Here is a 25,608-nt window from a genome sequence, read left to right as displayed (position 1 = left end):
ACTCTCTTAGCGCTCCAAATGTCCAGTTGCATTTTCTACAGAAAGAGTGTTCAGATCTGCTCAATCAAAAGTATGGTTTAACTCTGTTAGCTGAATGCACAGATCAGAAAGAAGTTTCACAGAATGATTCTGTGTAGTTTATATTTGGAGACATTCCTTTTTCCACTATTACCTTCTTAGCGCTCCAAATCTCCACTTGCATTTTCTACAGAAAGAGTGTTTCAGAACGGCTCAATCAAAACTAAGTTTCAACTCTTTTAGTTGAACAATCAGAACAGAAAGTAGTTTCACACAATTCTTCTGTGTAGTTTTTATTTGTAGACATTCTTTTTCCCAATATAGGCCTCTTAGCGCTCAGAATGTCCAATTGCAGTTTCTACAGAAAGAGTGTTTCAGAACGGCTCAATCAAAAGTAAGGTTCAACTCTGTTAGTTGAATGCACAGAACAGAAAGAAGTTTCATACAATGCTTCTGTGTAGTTTATATTTGAACATATTCTTTTTTCCACTATTACCCACTTAGCGCTACGAATGTCCAGTTGCATTTTCTACAGACAGAGTGTTTCAAAACTGCTCAATCAAAAGTATGGTTTAACTCTGTTAGCTGAATGCTCAGATCAGAAAGATGTTTCACAGAATGTTTCTGTGTAGTTTATATTTGAATATATTCCTTTTTCCACTACTACGCTCTTAGCGCTCCAAATGTCCAGTTGCATTTTCAACAGAAAGAGTGTTCAGATCTGCTCAATCAAAAGTATGCTTTAACTCTGTTAGCTGAATGCACAGATCAGAAAGAAGTTTCACCGAATGATTCTGTGTAGTTTATATTTGAAGACATTCCTTTTTCCACTATTACCCTCTTAGCGCTCCGAATCTCCTCTTGCATTTTCTACAAAAAGAGTGTTTCATAACTGCTCAATCAAAAATATGTTTTATCTCTGTTAACTGAATTTACAGATCAGAAATAAGTTTCACAGAATGCATCTGTGTAGTTTTTATTTGAAGATATTCTTTTTCCCAATGTAGGCCTCTTAGCGCTTAGCATGTCCAATTGCAGTTTCTACAGAAAGAGTGTTTCAGAACGGCTCAATCAAAAGTAAGGTTCAACTCTGTTAGTTGAATGCACAGAACAGAAAGAATTTTCACAGAATGCTACTGTGTAGTTTATATTTGAATATATTCCTTTTTCCACTATTACCCTCTTAGCGCTCCGAATGTCCACTTGCATTTTCTACAGAAAGAGTGTTCAGAACTGCGCAATCAAAAGTATGGTTTAACTCTGTTAGCTTAATGAACATATCAGAAATAAGTTTCACACAATGCTTCTGTGTAGTTTTTATTTGAAGATATTATTTTTCCCAATAGAGGCCTCTTAGCGCTCAGAATGTCCAATTGCAGATTCTACAGAAAGAGTGTTTCAGAAAGGCACAATCAAAAGTAAGGTTCAACTCTGTTAGTTGAATGCACAGAACAGAAAGAAGTTTCATACAATGCTTCTGTGTAGTTTATATTTGAAAATATTCTTTTTTCCACTATTACCCACTTAGCGCTACGAATGTCCAGTTGCATTTTCTACAGACAGAGTGTTTCAAAACTGCTCAATCAAAAGTATGGTTTAACTCTGTTAGCTGAATGCTCAGATCAGAAAGAAGTTTCACAGAATGCTTCTGTGTAGTTTATATTTGAATATATTCCTTTTTCCACTACTACTCTCTTAGCGCTCCAAATGTCCAGTTGCATTTTCTACAGAAAGAGTGTTCAGATCTGCTCAATCAAAAGTATGGTTTAACTCTGTTAGCTGAATGCACAGATCAGAAATAAGTTTCACAGAATGATTCTGTGTAGTTTATATTTGTAGACATTCCTTTTTCCACTATTACCCTCTTAGCGCTCCGAATCTCCACTTGCATTTTCTACAGAAAGAGTGTTTCAGAACGGCTCAATCAAAACTAAGGTTCAACTCTTTTAGTTGAACAAACAGAACAGAAAGAAGTTTCACACAATTCTTCTGTGTAGTTTTTATTTGTAGACATTCTTTTTCCCAATATAGGCCTCTTAGCGCTCAGAATGTCCAATTGCAGTTTCTACAGAAAGAGTGTTTCAGAACGGCTCAATCAAAAGTAAGGTTCAACTCTGTTAGTTGAATGCACAGAACAGAAAGAAGTTTCATACAATGCTTCTGTGTAGTTTATATTTGAACATATTCTTTTTTCCACTATTACCCACTTAGCGCTACGAATGTCCAGTTGCATTTTCTACAGAAAGAGTGTTCAGATCTGCTCAATGAAATGTATGGTTTAACTCTGTTAGCTGAATGCACAGATCAGAAAGAAGTTTCACAGAATGATTCTGTGTAGTTTATATTTGGAGACATTCCTTTTTCCACTATTACCCTCTTAGCGCTCCGAATCTCCACTTGCATTTTCTACAGAAAGAGTGTTTCAGAACGGCTCAATCAAAACTAAGGTTCAACTCTTTTAGTTGAACAAACAGAACAGAAAGAAGTTTCACACAATTCTTCTGTGTAGTTTTTATTTGTAGACATTCTTTTTCCCAATATAGGCCTCTTAGCGCTCAGAATGTCCAATTGCAGTTTCTACAGAAAGAGTGTTTCAGAACGGCTCAATCAAAAGTAAGGTTCAACTCTGTTAGTTGAATGCACAGAACAGAAAGAAGTTTCATACAATGCTTCTGTGTATTTTATATTTGAACATATTCTTTTTTCCACTATTACCCACTTAGCGCTACGAATGTCCAGTTGCATTTTCTACAGACAGAGTGTTTCAAAACTGCTCAATCAAAAGTATGGTTTAACTCTGTTAGCTGAATGCTCAGATCAGAAAAAAGTTTCACAGAATGCTTCTGTGTAGTTTATATTTGAATATATTCCTTTTTCCACTACTACGCTCTTAGCGCTCCAAATGTCCAGTTGCATTTTCAACAGAAAGAGTGTTCAGATCTGCTCAATCAAAAGTATGGTTTAACTCTGTTAGCTGAATGCACAGATCAGAAAGAAGTTTCACCGAATGATTCTGTGTAGTTTATATTTGAAGACATTCCTTTTTCCACTATTACCCTCTTAGCGCTCCGAATCTCCACTTGCATTTTCTACAAAAAGAGTGTTTCATAACTGCTCAATCAAAAATATGTTTTATCTCTGTTAACTGAATTTACAGATCAGAAATAAGTTTCACAGAATGCATCTGTGTAGTTTTTATTTGAAGATATTCTTTTTCCCAATATAGGCCTCTTAGCGCTTAGCATGTCCAATTGCAGTTTCTACAGAAAGAGTGTTTCAGAACGGCTCAATCAAAAGTAAGGTTCAACTCTGTTAGTTGAATGCACAGAACAGAAAGAATTTTCACAGAATGCTACTGTGTAGTTTATATTTGAATATATTCCTTTTTTCACTATTACCCTCTTAGCGCTCCGAATGTCCACTTGCATTTTCTACAGAAAGAGTGTTCAGAACTGCGCAATCAAAAGTATGGTTTAACTCTGTTAGCTTAATGAACATATCAGAAATAAGTTTCACACAATGCTTCTGTGTAGTTTTTATTTGAAGATATTATTTTTCCCAATATAGGCCTCTTAGCGCTCAGAATGTCCAATTGCACTTTCTACAGAAAGAGTGTTTCAGAAAGGCTCAATCAAAAGTAAGGTTCAACTCTGTTAGTTGAATGCACAGAACAGAAAGAAGTTTCATACAATGCTTCTGTGTAGTTTATATCTGAACATATTCTTTTTTCCACTATTACCCACTTAGCGCTACGAATGTCCAGTTGCATTTTCTACAGACAGAGTGTTTCAAAACTGCTCAATCAAAAGTATGGTTTAACTCTGTTAGCTGAATGCTCAGATCAGAAAGAAGTTTCACAGAATGCTTCTGTGTAGTTTATATTTGAATATATTCCTTTTTCCACTACTACTCTCTTAGCGCTCCAAATGTCCAGTTGCATTTTCTACAGAAAGAGTGTTCAGATCTGCTCAATCAAAAGTATGGTTTAACTCTGTTAGCTGAATGCACAGATCAGAAAGAAGTTTCACAGAATGATTCTGTGTAGTTTATATTTGGAGACATTCCTTTTTCCACTATTACCCTCTTAGCGCTCCGAATCTCCACTTGCATTTTCTACAGAAAGAGTGTTTCAGAACGGCTCAATCAAAACTAAGGTTCAACTCTTTTAGTTGAACAAACAGAACAGAAAGAAGTTTCACACAATTCTTCTGTGTAGTTTTTATTTGTAGACATTCTTTTTCCCAATATAGGCCTCTTAGCGCTCAGAATGTCCAATTGCAGTTTCTACAGAAAGAGTGTTTCAGAACGGCTCAATCAAAAGTAAGGTTCAACTCTGTTAGTTGAATGCACAGAACAGAAAGATGTTTCATACAATGCTTCTGTGTAGTTTATATTTGAACATATTCTTTTTTCCACTATTACCCACTTAGCGCTACGAATGTCCAGTTGCATTTTCTACAGACAGAGTGTTTCAAAACTGCTCAATCAAAAGTATGGTTTAACTCTGTTAGCTGAATGCTCAGATCAGAAAGAAGTTTCACAGAATGCTTCTGTGTAGTTTATATTTGAATATATTCCTTTTTCCACTACTACGCTCTTAGCGCTCCAAATGTCCAGTTGCATTTTCAACAGAAAGAGTGTTCAGATCTGCTCAATCAAAAGTATGGTTTAACTCTGTTAGCTGAATGCACAGATCAGAAAGAAGTTTCACCGAATGATTCTGTGTAGTTTATATTTGAAGACATTCCTTTTTCCACTATTACCCTCTTACCGCTCCGAATCTCCACTTGCATTTTCTACAAAAAGAGTGTTTCATAACTGCTCAATCAAAAATATGTTTTATCTCTGTTAACTGAATTTAAAGATCAGAAATAAGTTTCACAGAATGCATCTGTGTAGTTTTTATTTGAAGATATTCTTTTTCCCAATGTAGGCCTCTTAGCGCTTAGCATGTCCAATTGCAGTTTCTACAGAAAGAGTGTTTCAGAACGGCTCAATCAAAAGTAAGGTTCAACTCTGTTAGTTGAATGCACAGAACAGAAAGAATTTTCACAGAATGCTACTGTGTAGTTTATATTTGAATATATTCCTTTTTCCACTATTACTCTCTTAGCGCTCCGAATGTCCACTTGCATTTCCTACAGAAAGAGTGTTCAGAACTGCGCAATCAAAAGTATGGTTTAACTCTGTTAGCTTAATGAACATATCAGAAATAAGTTTCACACAATGCTTCTGTGTAGTTTTTATTTGAAGATATTATTTTTCCCAATAGAGGCCTCTTAGCGCTCAGAATGTCCAATTGCAGTTTCTACAGAAAGAGTGTTTCAGAAAGGCTCAATCAAAAATAAGGTTCAACTCTGTTAGTTGAATGCACAGAACAGAAAGAAGTTTCATACAATGCTTCTGTGTAGTTTATATTTGAACATATTCTTTTTTCCACGATTACCCACTTAGCGCTAAGAATGTCCAGTTGCATTTTCTACAGACAGAGTGTTTCAAAACTGCTCAATCAAAAGTATGGTTTAACTCTGTTAGCTGAATGCTCAGATCAGAAAGAAGTTTCACAGAATGCTTCTGTGTAGTTTATATTTGAATATATTCCTTTTTCCACTACTACTCTCTTAGCGCTCCAAATGTCCAGTTGCATTTTCTACAGAAAGAGTGTTCAGATCTGCTCAATCAAAAGTATGGTTTAACTCTGTTAGCTGAATGCACAGATCACAAAGAAGTTTCACAGAATGATTCTGTATAGTTTATATTTGGAGACATTCCTTTTTCCACTATTACCCTCTTAGCGCTCCGAATCTCCACTTGCATTTTCTACAGAAAGAGTGTTTCAGAACGGCTCAATCAAAACTAAGGTTCAACTCTTTTAGTTGAACAAACAGAACAGAAAGAAGTTTCACACAATTCTTCTGTGAAGTTTTTATTTGTAGACATTCTTTTTCCCAATATAGGCCTCTTAGCGCTCAGAATGTCCAATTGCAGTTTCTACAGAAAGAGTGTTTCAGAACGGCTCAATCAAAAGTAAGGTTCAACTCTGTTAGTTGAATGCACTGAACAGAAAGAATTTTCACAGAATGCTACTGTGTAGTTTATATTTGAATATATTCCTTTTTGCACTATTACCCTCTTAGCGCTCCGAATGTCCACTTGCATTTTCTACAGAAAGAGTGTTCAGAACTGCGCAATCAAAAGTATGGTTTAACTCTGTTAGCTTAATGAACATATCAGAAATAAGTTTCACACAATGCTTCTGTGTAGTTTTTATTTGAAGATATTATTTTTCCCAATAGAGGCCTCTTAGCGCTCAGAATGTCCAATTGCAGTTTCTACAGAAAGAGTGTTTCAGAAAGGCTCAATCAAAAGTAAGGTTCAACTCTGTTAGTTGAATGCACAGAACAGAAAGAAGTTTCATACAATGCTTCTGTGTAGTTTATATTTGAACATATTCTTTTTTCCACTATTACCCACTTAGCGCTACGAATGTCCAGTTGCATTTTCTACAGACAGAGTGTTTCAAAACTGCTCAATCAAAAGTATGGTTTAACTCTGTTAGCTGAATGCTCAGATCAGAAAGCAGTTTCACAGAATGCTTCTGTGTAGTTTATATTTGAATATATTCCTTTTTCCACTACTACGCTCTTAGCGCTCCAAATGTCCAGTTGCATTTTCAACAGAAAGAGTGTTCAGATCTGCTCAATCAAAAGTATGGTTTAACTCTGTTAGCTGAATGCACAGATCAGAAAGAAGTTTCACAGAATGATTCTGTGTAGTTTATATTTGGAGACATTCCTTTTTCCACTATTACCCTCTTAGCGCTCCGAATCTCCACTTGCATTTTCTACAGAAAGAGTGTTTCAGAACGGCTCAATCAAAACTAAGGTTCAACTCTTTTAGTTGAACAAACAGAACAGAAAGAAGTTTCACACAATTCTTCTGTGTAGTTTTTATTTGTAGACATTCTTTTTCCCAATATAGGCCTCTTAGCGCTCAGAATGTCCAATTGCAGTTTCTACAGAAAGAGTGTTTCAGAACGGCTCAATCAAAAGTAAGGTTCAACTCTGTTAGTTGAATGCACAGAACAGAAAGAAGTTTCATACAATGCTTCTGTGTAGTTTATATTTGAACATATTCTTTTTTCCACTATTACCCACTTAGCGCTACGAATGTCCAGTTGCATTTTCTACAGAAAGAGTGTTCAGATCTGCTCAATCAAATGTATGGTTTAACTCTGTTAGCTGAATGCACAGATCAGAAAGAAGTTTCACAGAATGATTCTGTGTAGTTTATATTTGGAGACATTCCTTTTTCCACTATTACCCTCTTAGCGCTCCGAATCTCCACTTGCATTTTCTACAGAAAGAGTGTTTCAGAACGGCTCAATCAAAACTAAGGTTCAACTCTTTTAGTTGAACAAACAGAACAGAAAGAAGTTTCACACAATTCTTCTGTGTAGTTTTTATTTGTAGACATTCTTTTTCCCAATATAGGCCTCTTAGCGCTCAGAATGTCCAATTGCAGTTTCTACAGAAAGAGTGTTTCAGAACGGCTCAATCAAAAGTAAGGTTCAACTCTGTTAGTTGAATGCACAGAACAGAAAGAAGTTTCATACAATGCTTCTGTGTATTTTATATTTGAACATATTCTTTTTTCCACTATTACCCACTTAGCGCTACGAATGTCCAGTTGCATTTTCTACAGACAGAGTGTTTCAAAACTGCTCAATCAAAAGTATGGTTTAACTCTGTTAGCTGAATGCTCAGATCAGAAAGAAGTTTCACAGAATGCTTCTGTGTAGTTTATATTTGAATATATTCCTTTTTCCACTACTACGCTCTTAGCGCTCCAAATGTCCAGTTGCATTTTCAACAGAAAGAGTGTTCAGATCTGCTCAATCAAAAGTATGGTTTAACTCTGTTAGCTGAATGCACAGATCAGAAAGAAGTTTCACCGAATGATTCTGTGTAGTTTATATTTGAAGACATTCCTTTTTCCACTATTACCCTCTTAGCGCTCCGAATCTCCACTTGCATTTTCTACAAAAAGAGTGTTTCATAACTGCTCAATCAAAAATATGTTTTATCTCTGTTAACTGAATTTACAGATCAGAAATAAGTTTCACAGAATGCATCTGTGTAGTTTTTATTTGAAGATATTCTTTTTCCCAATGTAGGCCTCTTAGCGCTTAGCATGTCCAATTGCAGTTTCTACAGAAAGAGTGTTTCAGAACGGCTCAATCAAAAGTAAGGTTCAACTCTGTTAGTTGAATGCACAGAACAGAAAGAATTTTCACAGAATGCTACTGTGTAGTTTATATTTGAATATATTCCTTTTTTCACTATTACCCTCTTAGCGCTCCGAATGTCCACTTGCATTTTCTACAGAAAGAGTGTTCAGAACTGCGCAATCAAAAGTATGGTTTAACTCTGTTAGCTTAATGAACATATCAGAAATAAGTTTCACACAATGCTTCTGTGTAGTTTTTATTTGAAGATATTATTTTTCCCAATATAGGCCTCTTAGCGCTCAGAATGTCCAACTGCAGTTTCTACAGAAAGAGTGTTTCAGAAAGGCTCAATCAAAAGTAAGGTTCAACTCTGTTAGTTGAATGCACAGAACAGAAAGAAGTTTCATACAATGCTTCTGTGTAGTTTATATCTGAACATATTCTTTTTTCCACTATTACCCACTTAGCGCTACGAATGTCCAGTTGCATTTTCTACAGACAGAGTGTTTCAAAACTGCTCAATCAAAAGTATGGTTTAACTCTGTTAGCTGAATGCTCAGATCAGAAAGAAGTTTCACAGAATGCTTCTGTGTAGTTTATATTTGAATATATTCCTTTTTCCACTACTACTCTCTTAGCGCTCCAAATGTCCAGTTGCATTTTCTACAGAAAGAGTGTTCAGATCTGCTCAATCAAAAGTATGGTTTAACTCTGTTAGCTGAATGCACAGATCAGAAAGAAGTTTCACAGAATGATTCTGTGTAGTTTATATTTGGAGACATTCCTTTTTCCACTATTACCCTCTTAGCGCTCCGAATCTCCACTTGCATTTTCTACAGAAAGAGTGTTTCAGAACGGCTCAATCAAAACTAAGGTTCAACTCTTTTAGTTGAACAAACAGAACAGAAAGAAGTTTCACACAATTCTTCTGTGTAGTTTTTATTTGTAGACATTCTTTTTCCCAATATAGGCCTCTTAGCGCTCAGAATGTCCAATTGCAGTTTCTACAGAAAGAGTGTTTCAGAACGGCTCAATCAAAAGTAAGGTTCAACTCTGTTAGTTGAATGCACAGAACAGAAAGAAGTTTCATACAATGCTTCTGTGTAGTTTATATTTGAACATATTCTTTTTTCCACTATTACCCACTTAGCGCTACGAATGTCCAGTTGCATTTTCTACAGACAGAGTGTTTCAAAACTGCTCAATCAAAAGTATGGTTTAACTCTGTTAGCTGAATGCTCAGATCAGAAAGAAGTTTCACAGAATGCTTCTGTGTAGTTTATATTTGAATATATTCCTTTTTCCACTACTACGCTCTTAGCGCTCCAAATGTCCAGTTGCATTTTCAACAGAAAGAGTGTTCAGATCTGCTCAATCAAAAGTATGGTTTAACTCTGTTAGCTGAATGCACAGATCAGAAAGAAGTTTCACCGAATGATTCTGTGTAGTTTATATTTGAAGACATTCCTTTTTCCACTATTACCCTCTTACCGCTCCGAATCTCCACTTGCATTTTCTACAAAAAGAGTGTTTCATAACTGCTCAATCAAAAATATGTTTTATCTCTGTTAACTGAATTTACAGATCAGAAATAAGTTTCACAGAATGCATCTGTGTAGTTTTTATTTGAAGATATTCTTTTTCCCAATGTAGGCCTCTTAGCGCTTAGCATGTCCAATTGCAGTTTCTACAGAAAGAGTGTTTCAGAACGGCTCAATCAAAAGTAAGGTTCAACTCTGTTAGTTGAATGCACAGAACAGAAAGAATTTTCACAGAATGCTACTGTGTAGTTTATATTTGAATATATTCCTTTTTCCACTATTACTCTCTTAGCGCTCCGAATGTCCACTTGCATTTCCTACAGAAAGAGTGTTCAGAACTGAGCAATCAAAAGTATGGTTTAACTCTGTTAGCTTAATGAACATATCAGAAATAAGTTTCACACAATGCTTCTGTGTAGTTTTTATTTGAAGATATTATTTTTCCCAATAGAGGCCTCTTAGCGCTCAGAATGTCCAATTGCAGTTTCTACAGAAAGAGTGTTTCAGAAAGGCTCAATCAAAAATAAGGTTCAACTCTGTTAGTTGAATGCACAGAACAGAAAGAAGTTTCATACAATGCTTCTGTGTAGTTTATATTTGAACATATTCTTTTTTCCACGATTACCCACTTAGCGCTACGAATGTCCAGTTGCATTTTCTACAGACAGAGTGTTTCAAAACTGCTCAATCAAAAGTATGGTTTAACTCTGTTAGCTGAATGCTCAGATCAGAAAGAAGTTTCACAGAATGCTTCTGTGTAGTTTATATTTGAATATATTCCTTTTTCCACTACTACTCTCTTAGCGCTCCAAATGTCCAGTTGCATTTTCTACAGAAAGAGTGTTCAGATCTGCTCAATCAAAAGTATGGTTTAACTCTGTTAGCTGAATGCACAGATCACAAAGAAGTTTCACAGAATGATTCTGTATAGTTTATATGTGGAGACATTCCTTTTTCCACTATTACCCTCTTAGCGCTCCGAATCTCCACTTGCATTTTCTACAGAAAGAGTGTTTCAGAACGGCTCAATCAAAACTAAGGTTCAACTCTTTTAGTTGAACAAACAGAACAGAAAGAAGTTTCACACAATTCTTCTGTGTAGTTTTTATTTGTAGACATTCTTTTTCCCAATATAGGCCTCTTAGCGCTCAGAATGTCCAATTGCAGTTTCTACAGAAAGAGTGTTTCAGAACGGCTCAATCAAAAGTAAGGTTCAACTCTGTTAGTTGAATGCACTGAACAGAAAGAATTTTCACAGAATGCTACTGTGTAGTTTATATTTGAATATATTCCTTTTTGCACTATTACCCTCTTAGCGCTCCGAATGTCCACTTGCATTTTCTACAGAAAGAGTGTTCAGAACTGCGCAATCAAAAGTATGGTTTAACTCTGTTAGCTTAATGAACATATCAGAAATAAGTTTCACACAATGCTTCTGTGTAGTTTTTATTTGAAGATATTATTTTTCCCAATAGAGGCCTCTTAGCGCTCAGAATGTCCAATTGCAGTTTCTACAGAAAGAGTGTTTCAGAAAGGCTCAATCAAAAGTAAGGTTCAACTCTGTTAGTTGAATGCACAGAACAGAAAGAAGTTTCATACAATGCTTCTGTGTAGTTTATATTTGAACATATTCTTTTTTCCACTATTACCCACTTAGCGCTACGAATGTCCAGTTGCATTTTCTACAGACAGAGTGTTTCAAAACTGCTCAATCAAAAGTATGGTTTAACTCTGTTAGCTGAATGCTCAGATCAGAAAGCAGTTTCACAGAATGCTTCTGTGTAGTTTATATTTGAATATATTCCTTTTTCCACTACTACGCTCTTAGCGCTCCAAATGTCCAGTTGCATTTTCAACAGAAAGAGTGTTCAGATCTGCTCAATCAAAAGTATGGTTTAACTCTGTTAGCTGAATGCACAGATCAGAAAGAAGTTTCACCGAATGATTCTGTGTAGTTTATATTTGAAGACATTCCTTTTTCCACTATTACCCTCTTAGCGCTCCGAATCTCCACTTGCATTTTCTACAAAAAGAGTGTTTCATAACTGCTCAATCAAAAATATGTTTTATCTCTGTTAACTGAATTTACAGATCAGAAATAAGTTTCACAGAATGCATCTGTGTAGTTTTTATTTGAAGATATTCTTTTTCCCAATGTAGGCCTCTTAGCGCTTAGCATGTCCAATTGCAGTTTCTACAGAAAGAGTGTTTCAGAACGGCTCAATCAAAAGTAAGGTTCAACTCTGTTAGTTGAATGCACAGAATAGAAAGAATTTTCACAGAATGCTACTGTGTAGTTTATATTTGAATATATTCCTTTTTCCACTATTACCCTCTTAGCGCTCCGAATGTCCACTTGCATTTTCTACAGAAAGAGTGACAGAACTGCGCAATCAAAAGTATGGTTTAACTCTGTTAGCTTAATGCACAGATCAGAAAGAAGTTTCACAGAATGATTCTGTGTAGTTTATATTTGGAGACATTCCTTTTTCCACTATTACCCTCTTAGCGCTCCGAATCTCCAATTGCAGTTTCTACAGAAAGAGTGTTTCAGAACGGCTCAATCAAAACTAAGGTTCAACTCTTTTAGTTGAACAAACAGAACAGAAAGAAGTTTCACACAATTCTTCTGTGTAGTTTTTATTTGTAGACATTCTTTTTCCCAATATAGGCCTCTTAGCGCTCAGAATGTCCAATTGCAGTTTCTACAGAAAGAGTGTTTCAGAACGGCTCAATCAAAAGTAAGGTTCAACTCTGTTAGTTGAATGCACAGAACAGAAAGAAGTTTCATACAATGCTTCTGTGTATTTTATATTTGAACATATTCTTTTTTCCACTATTACCCACTTAGCGCTACGAATGTCCAGTTGCATTTTCTACAGACAGAGTGTTTCAAAACTGCTCAATCAAAAGTATGGTTTAACTCTGTTAGCTGAATGCTCAGATCAGAAAAAAGTTTCACAGAATGCTTCTGTGTAGTTTATATTTGAATATATTCCTTTTTCCACTATTACCTTCTTAGCGCTCCGAATCTCCACTTGCATTTTCTACAGAAGGAGTTTTTCAGAACGGCTCAATCAAAACTAAGGTTCAACTCTTTTAGTTGAACAATCAGAACAGAAAGTAATTTCACACAATTCTTCTGTGTAGTTTTTATTTGTAGACATTCTTTTTCCCAATATAGGCCTCTTAGCGCTCAGAATGTCCAATTGCAGTTTCTACAGAAAGAGTGTTTCAGAACGGCTCAATCAAAAGTAAGGTTCAACTCTGTTAGTTGAATGCACAGAACAGAAAGGAGTTTCATACAATGCTTCTGTGTAGTTTATATTTGAACATATTCTTTTTTCCACTATTACCCACTTAGCGCTACGAATGTCCAGTTGCATTTTCTACAGACAGAGTGTTTCAAAACTGCTCAATCAAAAGTATGGTTTAACTCTGTTAGCTGAATGCTCAGATCAGAAAGAAGTTTCACAGAATGCTTCTGTGTAGTTTATATTTGAATATATTCCTTTTTCCACTACTACGCTCTTAGCGCTCCAAATGTCCAGTTGCATTTTCAACAGAAAGAGTGTTCAGATCTGCTCAATCAAAATTATGCTTTAACTCTGTTAGCTGAATGCACAGATCAGAAAGAAGTTTCACCGAATGATTCTGTGTAGTTTATATTTGAAGACATTCCTTTTTCCACTATTACCCTCTTAGCGCTCCGAATCTCCACTTGCATTTTCTACAAAAAGAGTGTTTCATAACTGCTCAATCAAAAATATGTTTTATCTCTGTTAACTGAATTTACAGATCAGAAATAAGTTTCACAGAATGCATCTGTGTAGTTTTTATTTGAAGATATTCTTTTTCCCAATGTAGGCCTCTTAGCGCTTAGCATGTCCAATTGCACTTTCTACAGAAAGAGTGTTTCAGAACGGCTCAATCAAAAGTAAGGTTCAACTCTGTTAGTTGAATGCACAGAACAGAAAGAATTTTCACAGAATGCTACTGTGTAGTTTATATTTGAATACATTCCTTTTTCCACTATTACCCTCTTAGCGCTCCGAATGTCCACTTGCATTTTCTACAGAAAGAGTGTTCAGAACTGCGCAATCAAAAGTATGGTTTAACTCTGTTAGCTTAATGAACATATCAGAAATAAGTTTCACACAATGCTTCTGTGTAGTTTTTATTTGAAGATATCATTTTTCCCAATATAGGCCTCTTAGCGCTCAGAATGTCCAATTGCAGTTTCTACAGAAAGAGTGTTTCAGAAAGGCTCAGTCAAAAGTAAGGTTCAACTCTGTTAGTTGAATGCACAGAACAGAAAGAAGTTTCATACAATGCTTCTGTGTAGTTTATATTTGAACATATTCTTTTTTCCACGATTACCCACTTAGCGCTACGAATGTCCAGTTGCATTTTCTACAGACAGAGTGTTTCAAAACTGCTCAATCAAAAGTATGGTTTAACTCTGTTAGCTGAATGCTCAGATCAGAAAGAAGTTTCACAGAATGCTTCTGTGTAGTTTATATTTGAATATATTCCTTTTTCCACTACTACTCTCTTAGCGCTCCAAATGTCCAGTTGCATTTTCTACAGAAAGATTGTTCAGATCTGCTCAATCAAAAGTATGGTTTAATTCTGTTAGCTGAATGCACAGATCAGAAAGAAGTTTCACAGAATGATTCTGTGTAGTTTATATTTGGAGACATTCCTTTTTCCACTATTACCATCTTAGCGCTCCGAATCTCCACTTGCATTTTCTACAGAAAGACTGTTTCAGAACGGCTCAATCAAAACTAAGGTTCAACTCTTTTAGTTGAACAATCAGAACAGAAAGTAGTTTCACACAATTCTTCTGTGTAGTTTTTATTTGTAGACATTCTTTTTCCCAATATAGGCCTCTTAGCGCTCAGAATGTCCAATTGCAGTTTCTACAGAAAGAGTGTTTCAGAACGGCTCAATCAAAAGTAAGGTTCAACTCTGTTAGTTGAATGCACAGAACAGAAAGAAGTTTCATACAATGCTTCTGTGTAGTTTATATTTGAACATATTCTTTTTTCCACTATTACCCACTTAGCGCTACGAATGTCCAGTTGCATTTTCTACAGACAGAGTGTTTCAATACTGCTCAATCAAAAGTATGGTTTAACTCTGTTAGCTGAATGCTCAGATCAGAAAGAAGTTTCACAGAATGTTTCTGTGTAGTTTATATTTGAATATATTCCTTTTTCCACTACTACGCTCTTAGCGCTCCAAATGTCCAGTTGCATTTTCAACAGAAAGAGTGTTCAGATCTGCTCAATCAAAAGTATGCTTTAACTCTGTTAGCTGAATGCACAGATCAGAAAGAAGTTTCACCGAATGTTTCTGTGTAGTTTATATTGAAGACATTCCTTTTTCCACTATTACCCTCTTAGCGCTCCGAATCTCCACTTGCATTTTCTACAAAAAGAGTGTTTCATAACTGCTCAATCAAAAATATGTTTTATCTCTGTTAACTGAATTTACAGATCAGAAATAAGTTTCACAGAATGCATCTGTGTAGTTTTTATTTGAAGATATTCTTTTTCCCAATGTAGGCCTCTTAGCGCTTAGCATGTCCAATTGCAGTTTCTACAGAAAGAGTGTTTCAGAACGGCTCAATCAAAAGTAAGGTTCAACTCTGTTAGTTGAATGCACAGAACAGAAAGAATTTTCACAGAATGCTACTGTGTAGTTTATATTTGAACATATTCCTTTTTCCACTATTACCATCTTAGCGCTCCGAATGTCCACTTGCATTTTCTACAGAAAGAGTGTTCAGAACTGCGCAATCAAAAGTATGGTTTAACTCTGTTAGCTTAATGAACATATCAGAAATAAGTTTCACACAATGCTTCTGTGTAGTTTTTATTTGAAGATATCATTTTTCCCAATATAGGCCTCTTAGCGCTCAGAATGTCCAATTGCAGTTTCTACAGAAAGAGTGTTTCAGAAAGGCTCATTCAAAAGTAAGGTTCAACTCTGTTAGTTGAATGCACAGAACAGAAAGAAGTTTCAAACAATGCTTCTGTGTAGTTTATATTTGAACATATTCTTTTTTCCCCTGTTACCCACTTAGCGCTACGAATGTCCAGTTGCATTTTCTACAGACAGAGTGTTTCAAAACTGCTCAATCAAAAGTATGGTTTAACTCTGTTAGCTGAATGCTCAGATCAGAAAGAAGTTTCACAGAATGCTTCTGTGTAGTTTATATTTGAATATATTCCTTTTTCCACTACTACTCTCTTAGCGCTCCAAATGTCCAGTTGCATTTTCTACAGAAAGAGTGTTCAGATCTGCTCAATCAAAAGTATGGTTTAACTCTGTTAGCTGAATGCACAGATCAGAAAGAAGTTTCACAGAATGATTCTGTGTAGTTTATATTTGGAGACATTCCTTTTTCCACTATTACCTTCTTAGCGCTCCGAATCTCCACTTGCATTTTCTACAGAAAGAGTGTTTCAGAACGGCTCAATCAAAACTAAGGTTCAACTCTTTTAGTTGAACAATCAGAACAGAAAGTAGTTTCACACAATTCTTCTGTGTAGTTTTTATTTGTAGACATTCTTTTTCCCAATATAGGCCTCTTAGCGCTCAGAATGTCTAATTGCAGTTTCTACAGAAAGAGTGTTTCAGAACGGCTCAATCAAAAGTAAGGTTCAACTCTGTTAGTTGAATGCACAGAACAGAAAGAAGTTTCATACAATGATTCTGTGTAGTTTATATTTGAACATATTCTTTTTTCCACTATTACCCACTTAGCGCTACGAATGTCCAGTTGCATTTTCTACAGACAGAGTGTTTCAAAACTGCTCAATCAAAAGTATGGTTTAACTCTGTTAGCTGAATGCTCAGATCAGAAAGAAGTTTCACAGAATGCTTCTGTGTAGTTTATATTTGAATATATTCCTTTTTCCACTACTACGCTCTTAGCGCTCCAAATGTCCAGTTGCATTTTCAACAGAAAGAGTGTTCAGATCTGCTCAATCAAAAGTATGGTTTAACTCTGTTAGCTGAATACACAGATCAGAAAGAAGTTTCACCGAATGATTCTGTGTAGTTTATATTTGAAGACATTCCTTTTTCCACTATTACCCTCTTAGCGCTCCGAATCTCCACTTGCATTTTCTACAAAAAGAGTGTTTCATAACTGCTCAATCAAAAATATGTTTTATCTCTGTTAACTGAATTTACAGATCAGAAATAAGTTTCACAGAATGCATCTGTGTAGTTTTTATTTGAAGATATTCTTTTTCCCAATGTAGGCCTCTTAGCGCTTAGCATGTCCAATTGCAGTTTCTACAGAAAGAGTGTTTCAGAACGGCTCAATCAAAAGTAAGGTTCAACTCTGTTAGTTGAATGCACAGAACAGAAAGAATTTTCACATAATGCTACTGTGTAGTTTATATTTGAATATATTCCTTTCTCCACTATTACACTCTTAGCGCTACGAATGTCCACTTGCATTTTCTACAGAAAGGGTGTTCAGAACTGCGCAATCAAAAGTATGGATTAACTCTGTTAGCTTAATGAATATATCAGAAATAAGTTTCACACAATGCTTCTGTGTAGTTTTTATTTGAAGATATTATTTTTCCCAATAGAGGCCTCTTAGCGCTCAGAATGTCCAATTGCAGTTTCTACAGAAAGAGTGTTTCAGAAAGGCTCAATCAAAAGTAAGGTTCAACTCTGTTAGTTGAATGCACAGAACAGAAAGAAGTTTCATACAATGATTCTGTGTAGTTTATATTTGAACATATTCTTTTTTCCACTATTACCCACTTAGCGCTACGAATGTCCAGTTGCATTTTCTACAGACAGAGTGTTTCAAAACTGCTCAATCAAAAGTATGGTTTAACTCTGTTAGCTGAATGCTCAGATCAGAAAGCAGTTTCACAGAATGCTTCTGTGTAGTTTATATTTGAATATATTCCTTTTTCCACTACTACGCTCTTAGCGCTCCAAATGTCCAGTTGCATTTTCAACAGAAAGAGTGTTCAGATCTGCTCAATCAAAAGTATGGTTTAACCCTGTTAGCTGAATGCACAGATCAGAAAGAAGTTTCACCGAATGATTCTGTGTAGTTTATATTTGAAGACATTCCTTTTTCCACTATTACCCTCTTAGCTCTCCGAATCTCCACTTGCATTTTCTACAAAAAGAGTGTTTCATAACTACTCAATCAAAAATATGTTTTATCTCTGTTAACTGAATTTACAGATCAGAAATAAGTTTCACAGAATGCATCTGTGTAGTTTTTATTTGAAGATATTCTTTTTCCCAATGTAGGCCTCTTAGCGCTTAGCATGTCCAATTGCAGTTTCTACAGAAAGAGTGTTTCAGAACGGCTCAATCAAAAGTAAGGTTCAACTCTGTTAGTTGAATGCACAGAACAGAAAGAATTTTCACAGAATGCTACTGTGTAGTTTATATTTGAATATATTCCTTTTTCCACTATTACCCTCTTAGCGCTCCGAATGTCCACTTGCATTTTCTACAGAAAGAGTGTTCAGAACTGCGCAATCAAAAGTATGGTTTAACTCTGTTAGCTTAATGAACATATCAGAAATAAGTTTCACACAATGCTTCTGTGTAGTTTTTATTTGAAGATATCATTTTTCCCAATATAGGCCTCTTAGCGCTCAGAATGTCCAATTGCAGTTTCTACAGAAAGAGTGTTTCAGAAAGGCTCATTCAAAAGTAAGGTTCAACTCTGTTAGTTGAATGCACAGAACAGAAAGAAGTTTCAAACAATGCTTCTGTGTAGTTTATATTTGAACATATTCTTTTTTCCCCTGTTACCCACTTAGCGCTACGAATGTCCAGTTGCATTTTCTACAGACAGAGTGTTTCAAAACTGCTCAATCAAAAGTATGGTTTAACTCTGTTAGCTGAATGCTCAGATCAGAAAGAAGTTTCACAGAATGCTTCTGTGTAGTTTATATTTGAATATATTCCTTTTTCCACTACTACTCTCTTAGCGCTCCAAATGTCCAGTTGCATTTTCTACAGAAAGAGTGTTCAGATCTGCTCAATCAAAAGTATGGTTTAACTCTGTTAGCTGAATGCACAGATCAGAAAGAAGTTTCACAGAATGATTCTGTGTAGTTTATATTTGGAGACATTCCTTTTTCCACTATTACCTTCTTAGCGCTCCGAATCTCCACTTGCATTTTCTACAGAAAGAGTGTTTCAGAACGGCTCAATCAAAACTAAGGTTCAACTCTTTTAGTTGAACAATCAGAACAGAAAGTAGTTTCACACAATTCTTCTGTGTAGTTTTTATTTGTAGACATTCTTTTTCCCAATATAGGCCTCTTAGCGCTCAGAATGTCTAATTGCAGTTTCTACAGAAAGAGTGTTTCAGAACGGCTCAATCAAAAGTAAGGTTCAACTCTGTTAGTTGAATGCACAGAACAGAAAGAAGTTTCATACAATGCTTCTGTGTAGTTTATATTTGAACATATTCTTTTTTCCACTATTACCCACTTAGCGCTACGAATGTCCAGTTGCATTTTCTACAGACAGAGTGTTTCAAAACTGCTCAGTCAAAAGTATGGTTTAACTCTGTTAGCTGAATGCTCAGATCCGAAAGAAGTTTCACAGAATGCTTCTGTGTAGTTTATATTTGAATATATTCCTTTTTCCACTACTACGCTCTTAGCGCTCCAAATGTCCAGTTGCATTTTCAACAGAAAGAGTGTTCAGATCTGCTCAATCAAAAGTATGGTTTAACTCTGTTAGCTGAATACACAGATCAGAAAGAAGTTTCACCGAATGATTCTGTGTAGTTTATATTTGAAGACATTCCTTTTTCCACTATTACCCTCTTAGCGCTCCGAATCTCCACTTGCATTTTCTACAAAAAGAGTGATTCATAACTGCTCAATCAAAAATATGTTTTATCTCTGTTAACTGAATTTACAGATCAGAAATAAGTTTCACAGAATGCATCTGTGTAGTTTTTATTTGAAGATATTCTTTTTCCCAATGTAGGCCTCTTAGCGCTTAGCATGTCCAATTGCAGTTTCTACAGAAAGAGTGTTTCAGAACGGCTCAATCAAAAGTAAGGTTCAACTCTGTTAGTTGAATGCACAGAACAGAAAGAATTTTCACATAATGCTACTGTGTAGTTTATATTTGAATATATTCCTTTCTCCACTATTACACTCTTAGCGCTACGAATGTCCACTTGCATTTTCTACAGAAAGGGTGTTCAGAACTGCGCAATCAAAAGTATGGATTAACTCTGTTAGCTTAATGAATATATCAGAAATAAGTTTCACACAATTCTTCTGTGTAGTTTTTATTTGAAGATATTATTTTTCCCAATAGAGGCCTCTTAGCGCTCAGAATGTCCAATTGCAGTTTCTACAGAAAGAGTGTTTCAGAAAGGCTCAATCAAAAGTAAGGTTCAACTCTGTTAGTTGAATGCACAGAACAGAAAGAAGTTTCATACAATGCTTCTGTGTAGTTTAAATTTGAACATATTCTTTTTTCCACTATTACCCACTTAGCGCTACGAATGTCCAGTTGCATTTTCTACAGACAGAGTGTTTCAAAACTGCTCAATCAAAAGTATGGTTTAACTCTGTTAGCTGAATGCTCAGATCAGAAAGCAGTTTCACAGAATGCTTCTGTGTAGTTTATATTTGAATATATTCCTTTTTCCACTACTACGCTCTTAGCGCTCCAAATGTCCAGTTGCATTTTCAACAGAAAGAGTGTTCAGATCTGCTCAATCAAAAGTATGGTTTAACCCTGTTAGCTGAATGCACAGATCAGAAAGAAGTTTCACCGAATGATTCTGTGTAGTTTATATTTGAAGACATTCCTTTTTCCACTATTACCCTCTTAGCTCTCAGAATCTCCACTTGCATTTTCTACAAAAAGAGTGTTTCATAACTACTCAATCAAAAATATGTTTTATCTCTGTTAACTGAATTTACAGATCAGAAATAAGTTTCACAGAATGCATCTGTGTAATTTTTATTTGAAGATATTCTTTTTCCCAATGTAGGCCTCTTAGCGCTTAGCATGTCCAATTGCAGTTTCTACAGAAAGAGTGTTTCAGAACGGCTCAATCAAAAGTAAGGTTCAACTCTGTTAGTTGAATGCACAGAACAGAAAGAATTTTCACAGAATGCTACTGTGTAGTTTATATTTGAATATATTCCTTTTTCCACTATTACCCTCTTAGCGCTCCGAATGTCCACTTGCATTTTCTACAGAAAGAGTGTTCAGAACTGCGCAATCAAAAGTATGGTTTAACTCTGTTAGCTTAATGAACATATCAGAAATAAGTTTCACACAATGCTTCTGTGTAGTTTTTATTTGAAGATATTATTTTTCCCAATAGAGGCCTCTTAGCGCTCAGAATGTCCAATTGCAGTTTCTACAGAAAGAGTGTTTCAGAAAGGCTCAGTCAAAAGTAAGGTTCAACTCTGTTAGTTGAATGCACAGAACAGAAAGAAGTTTCATACAATGCTTCTGTGTAGTTTATATTTGAACATATTCTTTTTTCCCCTATTACCCACTTAGCGCTACGAATGTCCAGTTGCATTTTCTACAGACAGAGTGTTTCAAAACTGCTCAATCAAAAGTATGGTTTAACTCTGTTAGCTGAATGCTCAGATCAGAAAGAAGTTTCACAGAATGCTTCTGTGTAGTTTATATTTGAATATATTCCTTTTTCCACTACTACTCTCTTAGCGCTCCAAATGTCCAGTTGCATTTTCTACAGAAAGAGTGTTCAGATCTGCTCAATCAAAAGTATGGTTTAACTCTGTTAGCTGAATGCACAGATCAGAAAGAAGTTTCACAGAATGATTCTGTGTAGTTTATATTTGGAGACATTCCTTTTTCCACTATTACCTTCTTAGCGCTCCGAATCTCCACTTGCATTTTCTACAGAAAGAGTGTTTCAGAACGGCTCAATCAAAACTAAGGTTAAACTCTTTTAGTTGAACAATCAGAACAGAAAGTAGTTTCACACAATTCTTCTGTGTAGTTTTTATTTGTAGACATTCTTTTTCCCAATATAGGCCTCTTAGCGCTCAGAATGTCCAATTGCAGTTTCTACAGAAAGAGTGTTTCAGAACGGCTCAATCAAAAGTAAGGTTCAACTCTGTTAGTTGAATGCACAGAACAGAAAGAAGTTTCATACAATGCTTCTGTGTAGTTTATATTTGAACATATTCTTTTTTCCACTATTACCCACTTAGCGCTACGAATGTCCAGTTGCATTTTCTACAGACAGAGTGTTTCAAAACTGCTCAATCAAAAGTATGGTTTAACTCTGTTAGCTGAATGCTCAGATCAGAAAGCAGTTTCACAGAATGCTTCTGTGTAGTTTATATTTGAATATATTCCTTTTTCCACTACTACGCTCTTAGCGCTCCAAATGTCCAGTTGCATTTTCAACAGAAAGAGTGTTCAGATCTGCTCAATCAAAAGTATGGTTTAACCCTGTTAGCTGAATGCACAGATCAGAAAGAAGTTTCACCGAATGATTCTGTGTAGTTTATATTTGAAGACATTCCTTTTTCCACTATTACCCCCTTAGCTCTCCGAATCTCCACTTGCATTTTCTACAAAAAGAGTGTTTCATAACTGCTCAATCAAATATATGTTTTATCTCTGTTAACTGAATTTACAGATCAGAAATAAGTTTCACAGAATGCATCTGTGTAGTTTTTATTTGAAGATATTTTTTTCCCAATGTAGGCCTCTTAGCGCTTAGCATGTCCAATTGCAGTTTCTACAGAAAGAGTGTTTCAGAACGGCTCAATCAAAAGTAAGGTTCAACTCTGTTAGTTGAATGCACAGAACAGAAAGAATTTTCACAGAATGCTACTGTGTAGTTTATATTTGAATATATTCCTTTTTCCACTATTACCCTCTTAGCGCTCCGAATGTCCACTTGCATTTTCTACAGAAAGAGTGTTCAGAACTGCGCAATCAAAAGTATGGTTTAACTCTGTTAGCTTAATGAACATATCAGAAATAAGTTTCACACAATGCTTCTGTGTAGTTTTTATTTGAAGATATTATTTTTCCCAATATAGGCCTCTTAGCGCTCAGAATGTCCAATTGCAGTTTCTACAGAAAGAGTGTTTCAGAAAGGCTCAGTCAAAAGTAAGGTTCAACTCTGTTAGTTGAATGCACAGAACAGAAAGAAGTTTCATACAATGCTTCTGTGTAGTTTATATTTGAACATATTCTTTTTTCCCCTATTACCCACTTAGCACTACGAATGTCCAGTTGCATTTTCTACAGACAGAGTGTTTCAAAACTGCTCAATCAAAAGTATGGTTTAACTCTGTTAGCTGAATGCTCAGATCAGAAAGAAGTTTCACAGAATGCTTCTGTGTAGTTTATATTTGAATATATTCCTTTTTCCACTACTACTCTCTTAGCGCTCCAAATGTCCAGTTGCATTTTCTACAGAAAGAGTGTTCAGATCTGCTCAATCAAAAGTATGGTTTAACTCTGTTAGCTGAATGCACAGATCAGAAAGAAGTTTCACAGAATGATTCTGTGTAGTTTATATTTGGAGACATTCCTTTTTCCACTATTACCTTCTTAGCGCTCCGAATATCCACTTGCATTTTCTACAGAAAGAGTGTTTCAGAACGGCTCAATCAAAACTAAGGTTCAACTCTTTTAGTTGAACAATCAGAACAGAAAGTCGTTTCACACAATTCTTCTGTGTAGTTTTTATTTGTAGACATTCATTTTCCCAATATAGGCCTCTTAGCGCTCAGAATGTCCAATTGCAGTTTCTACAGAAAGAGTGTTTCAGAACGGCTCAATCAAAAGTAAGGTTCAACTCTGTTAGTTGAATGCACAGAACAGAAAGAAGTTTCATACAATGCTTCTGTGTAGTTTATATTTGAACATATTCTTTTTTCCACTATTACCCACTTAGCGCTACGAATGTCCAGTTGCATTTTCTACAGACAGAGTGTTTCAAAACTGCTCAATCAAAAGTATGGTTTAACTCTGTTAGCTGAATGCTCAGATCAGAAAGCAGTTTCACAGAATGCTTCTGTGTAGTTTATATTTGAATATATTCCTTTTTCCACTACTACGCTCTTAGCGCTCCAAATGTCCAGTTGCATTTTCAACAGAAAGAGTGTTCAGATCTGCTCAATCAAAAGTATGGTTTAACCCTGTTAGCTGAATGCACAGATCAGAAAGAAGTTTCACCGAATGATTCTGTGTAGTTTATATTTGAAGACATTCCTTTTTCCACTATTACCCCCTTAGCTCTCCGAATCTCCACTTGCATTTTCTACAAAAAGAGTGTTTCATAACTGCTCAATCAAATATATGTTTTATCTCTGTTAACTGAATTTACAGATCAGAAATAAGTTTCACAGAATGCATCTGTGTAGTTTTTATTTGAAGATATTCTTTTTCCCAATGTAGGCCTCTTAGCGCTTAGCATGTCCAATTGCAGTTTCTACAGAAAGAGTGTTTCAGAACGGCTCAATCAAAAGTAAGGTTCAACTCTGTTAGTTGAATGCACAGAACAGAAAGAATTTTCACAGAATGCTACTGTGTAGTTTATATTTGAATATATTCCTTTTTCCACTATTACCCTCTTAGCGCTCCGAATGTCCACTTGCATTTTCTACAGAAAGAGTGTTCAGAACTGCGCAATCAAAAGTATGGTTTAACTCTGTTAGCTTAATGAACATATCAGTAATAAGTTTCACACAATGCTTCTGTGTAGTTTTTATTTGAAGATATTATTTTTCCCAATATAGGCCTCTTAGCGCTCAGAATGTCCAATTGCAGTTTCTACAGAAAGAGTGTTTCAGAAAGGCTCAGTCAAAAGTAAGGTTCAACTCTGTTAGTTGAATGCACAGAACAGAAAGAAGTTTCATACAATGCTTCTGTGTAGTTTATATTTGAACATATTCTTTTTTCCCCTATTACCCACTTAGCGCTACGAATGTCCAGTTGCATTTTCTACAGACAGAGTGTTTCAAAACTGCTCAATCAAAAGTATGGTTTAACTCTGTTAGCTGAATGCTCAGATCAGAAAGAAGTTTCACAGAATGCTTCTGTGTAGTTTATATTTGAATATATTCCTTTTTCCACTACTACTCTCTTAGCGCTCCAAATGTCCAGTTGCAATTTCTACAGAAAGAGTGTTCAGATCTGCTCAATCAAAAGTATGGTTTAACTCTGTTAGCTGAATGCACAGATCAGAAAGAAGTTTCACAGAATGATTCTGTGTAGTTTATATTTGGAGACATTCCTTTTTCCACTATTACCTTCTTAGCGCTCCGAATCTCCACTTGCATTTTCTACAGAAAGAGTGTTTCAGAACGGCTCAATCAAAACTAAGGTTCAACTCTTTTAGTTGAACAATCAGAACAGAAAGTAGTTTCACACAATTCTTCTGTGTAGTTTTTATTTGTAGACATTCTTTTTCCCAATATAGGCCTCTTAGCGCTCAGAATGTCCAATTGCAGTTTCTACAGAAAGAGTGTTTCAGAACGGCTCAATCAAAAGTAAGGTTCAACTCTGTTAGTTGAATGCACAGAACAGAAAGAAGTTTCATACAATGCTTCTGTGTAGTTTATATTTGAACATATTCTTTTTTCCACTATTACCCACTTAGCGCTACGAATGTCCAGTTGCATTTTCTACAGACAGAGTGTTTCAAAACTGCTCAATCAAAAGTATGGTTTAACTCTGTTAGCTGAATGCTCAGATCAGAAAGCAGTTTCACAGAATGCTTCTGTGTAGTTTATATTTGAATATATTCCTTTTTCCACTACTACGCTC

The sequence above is a fragment of the Symphalangus syndactylus genome, chromosome 16, assembly GCF_028878055.3.
Source record: "Symphalangus syndactylus isolate Jambi chromosome 16, NHGRI_mSymSyn1-v2.1_pri, whole genome shotgun sequence".
In the NCBI taxonomy this organism is placed as follows: domain Eukaryota; kingdom Metazoa; phylum Chordata; class Mammalia; order Primates; family Hylobatidae; genus Symphalangus; species Symphalangus syndactylus.
Note: the sequence above shows the minus strand (reverse complement) of the source record.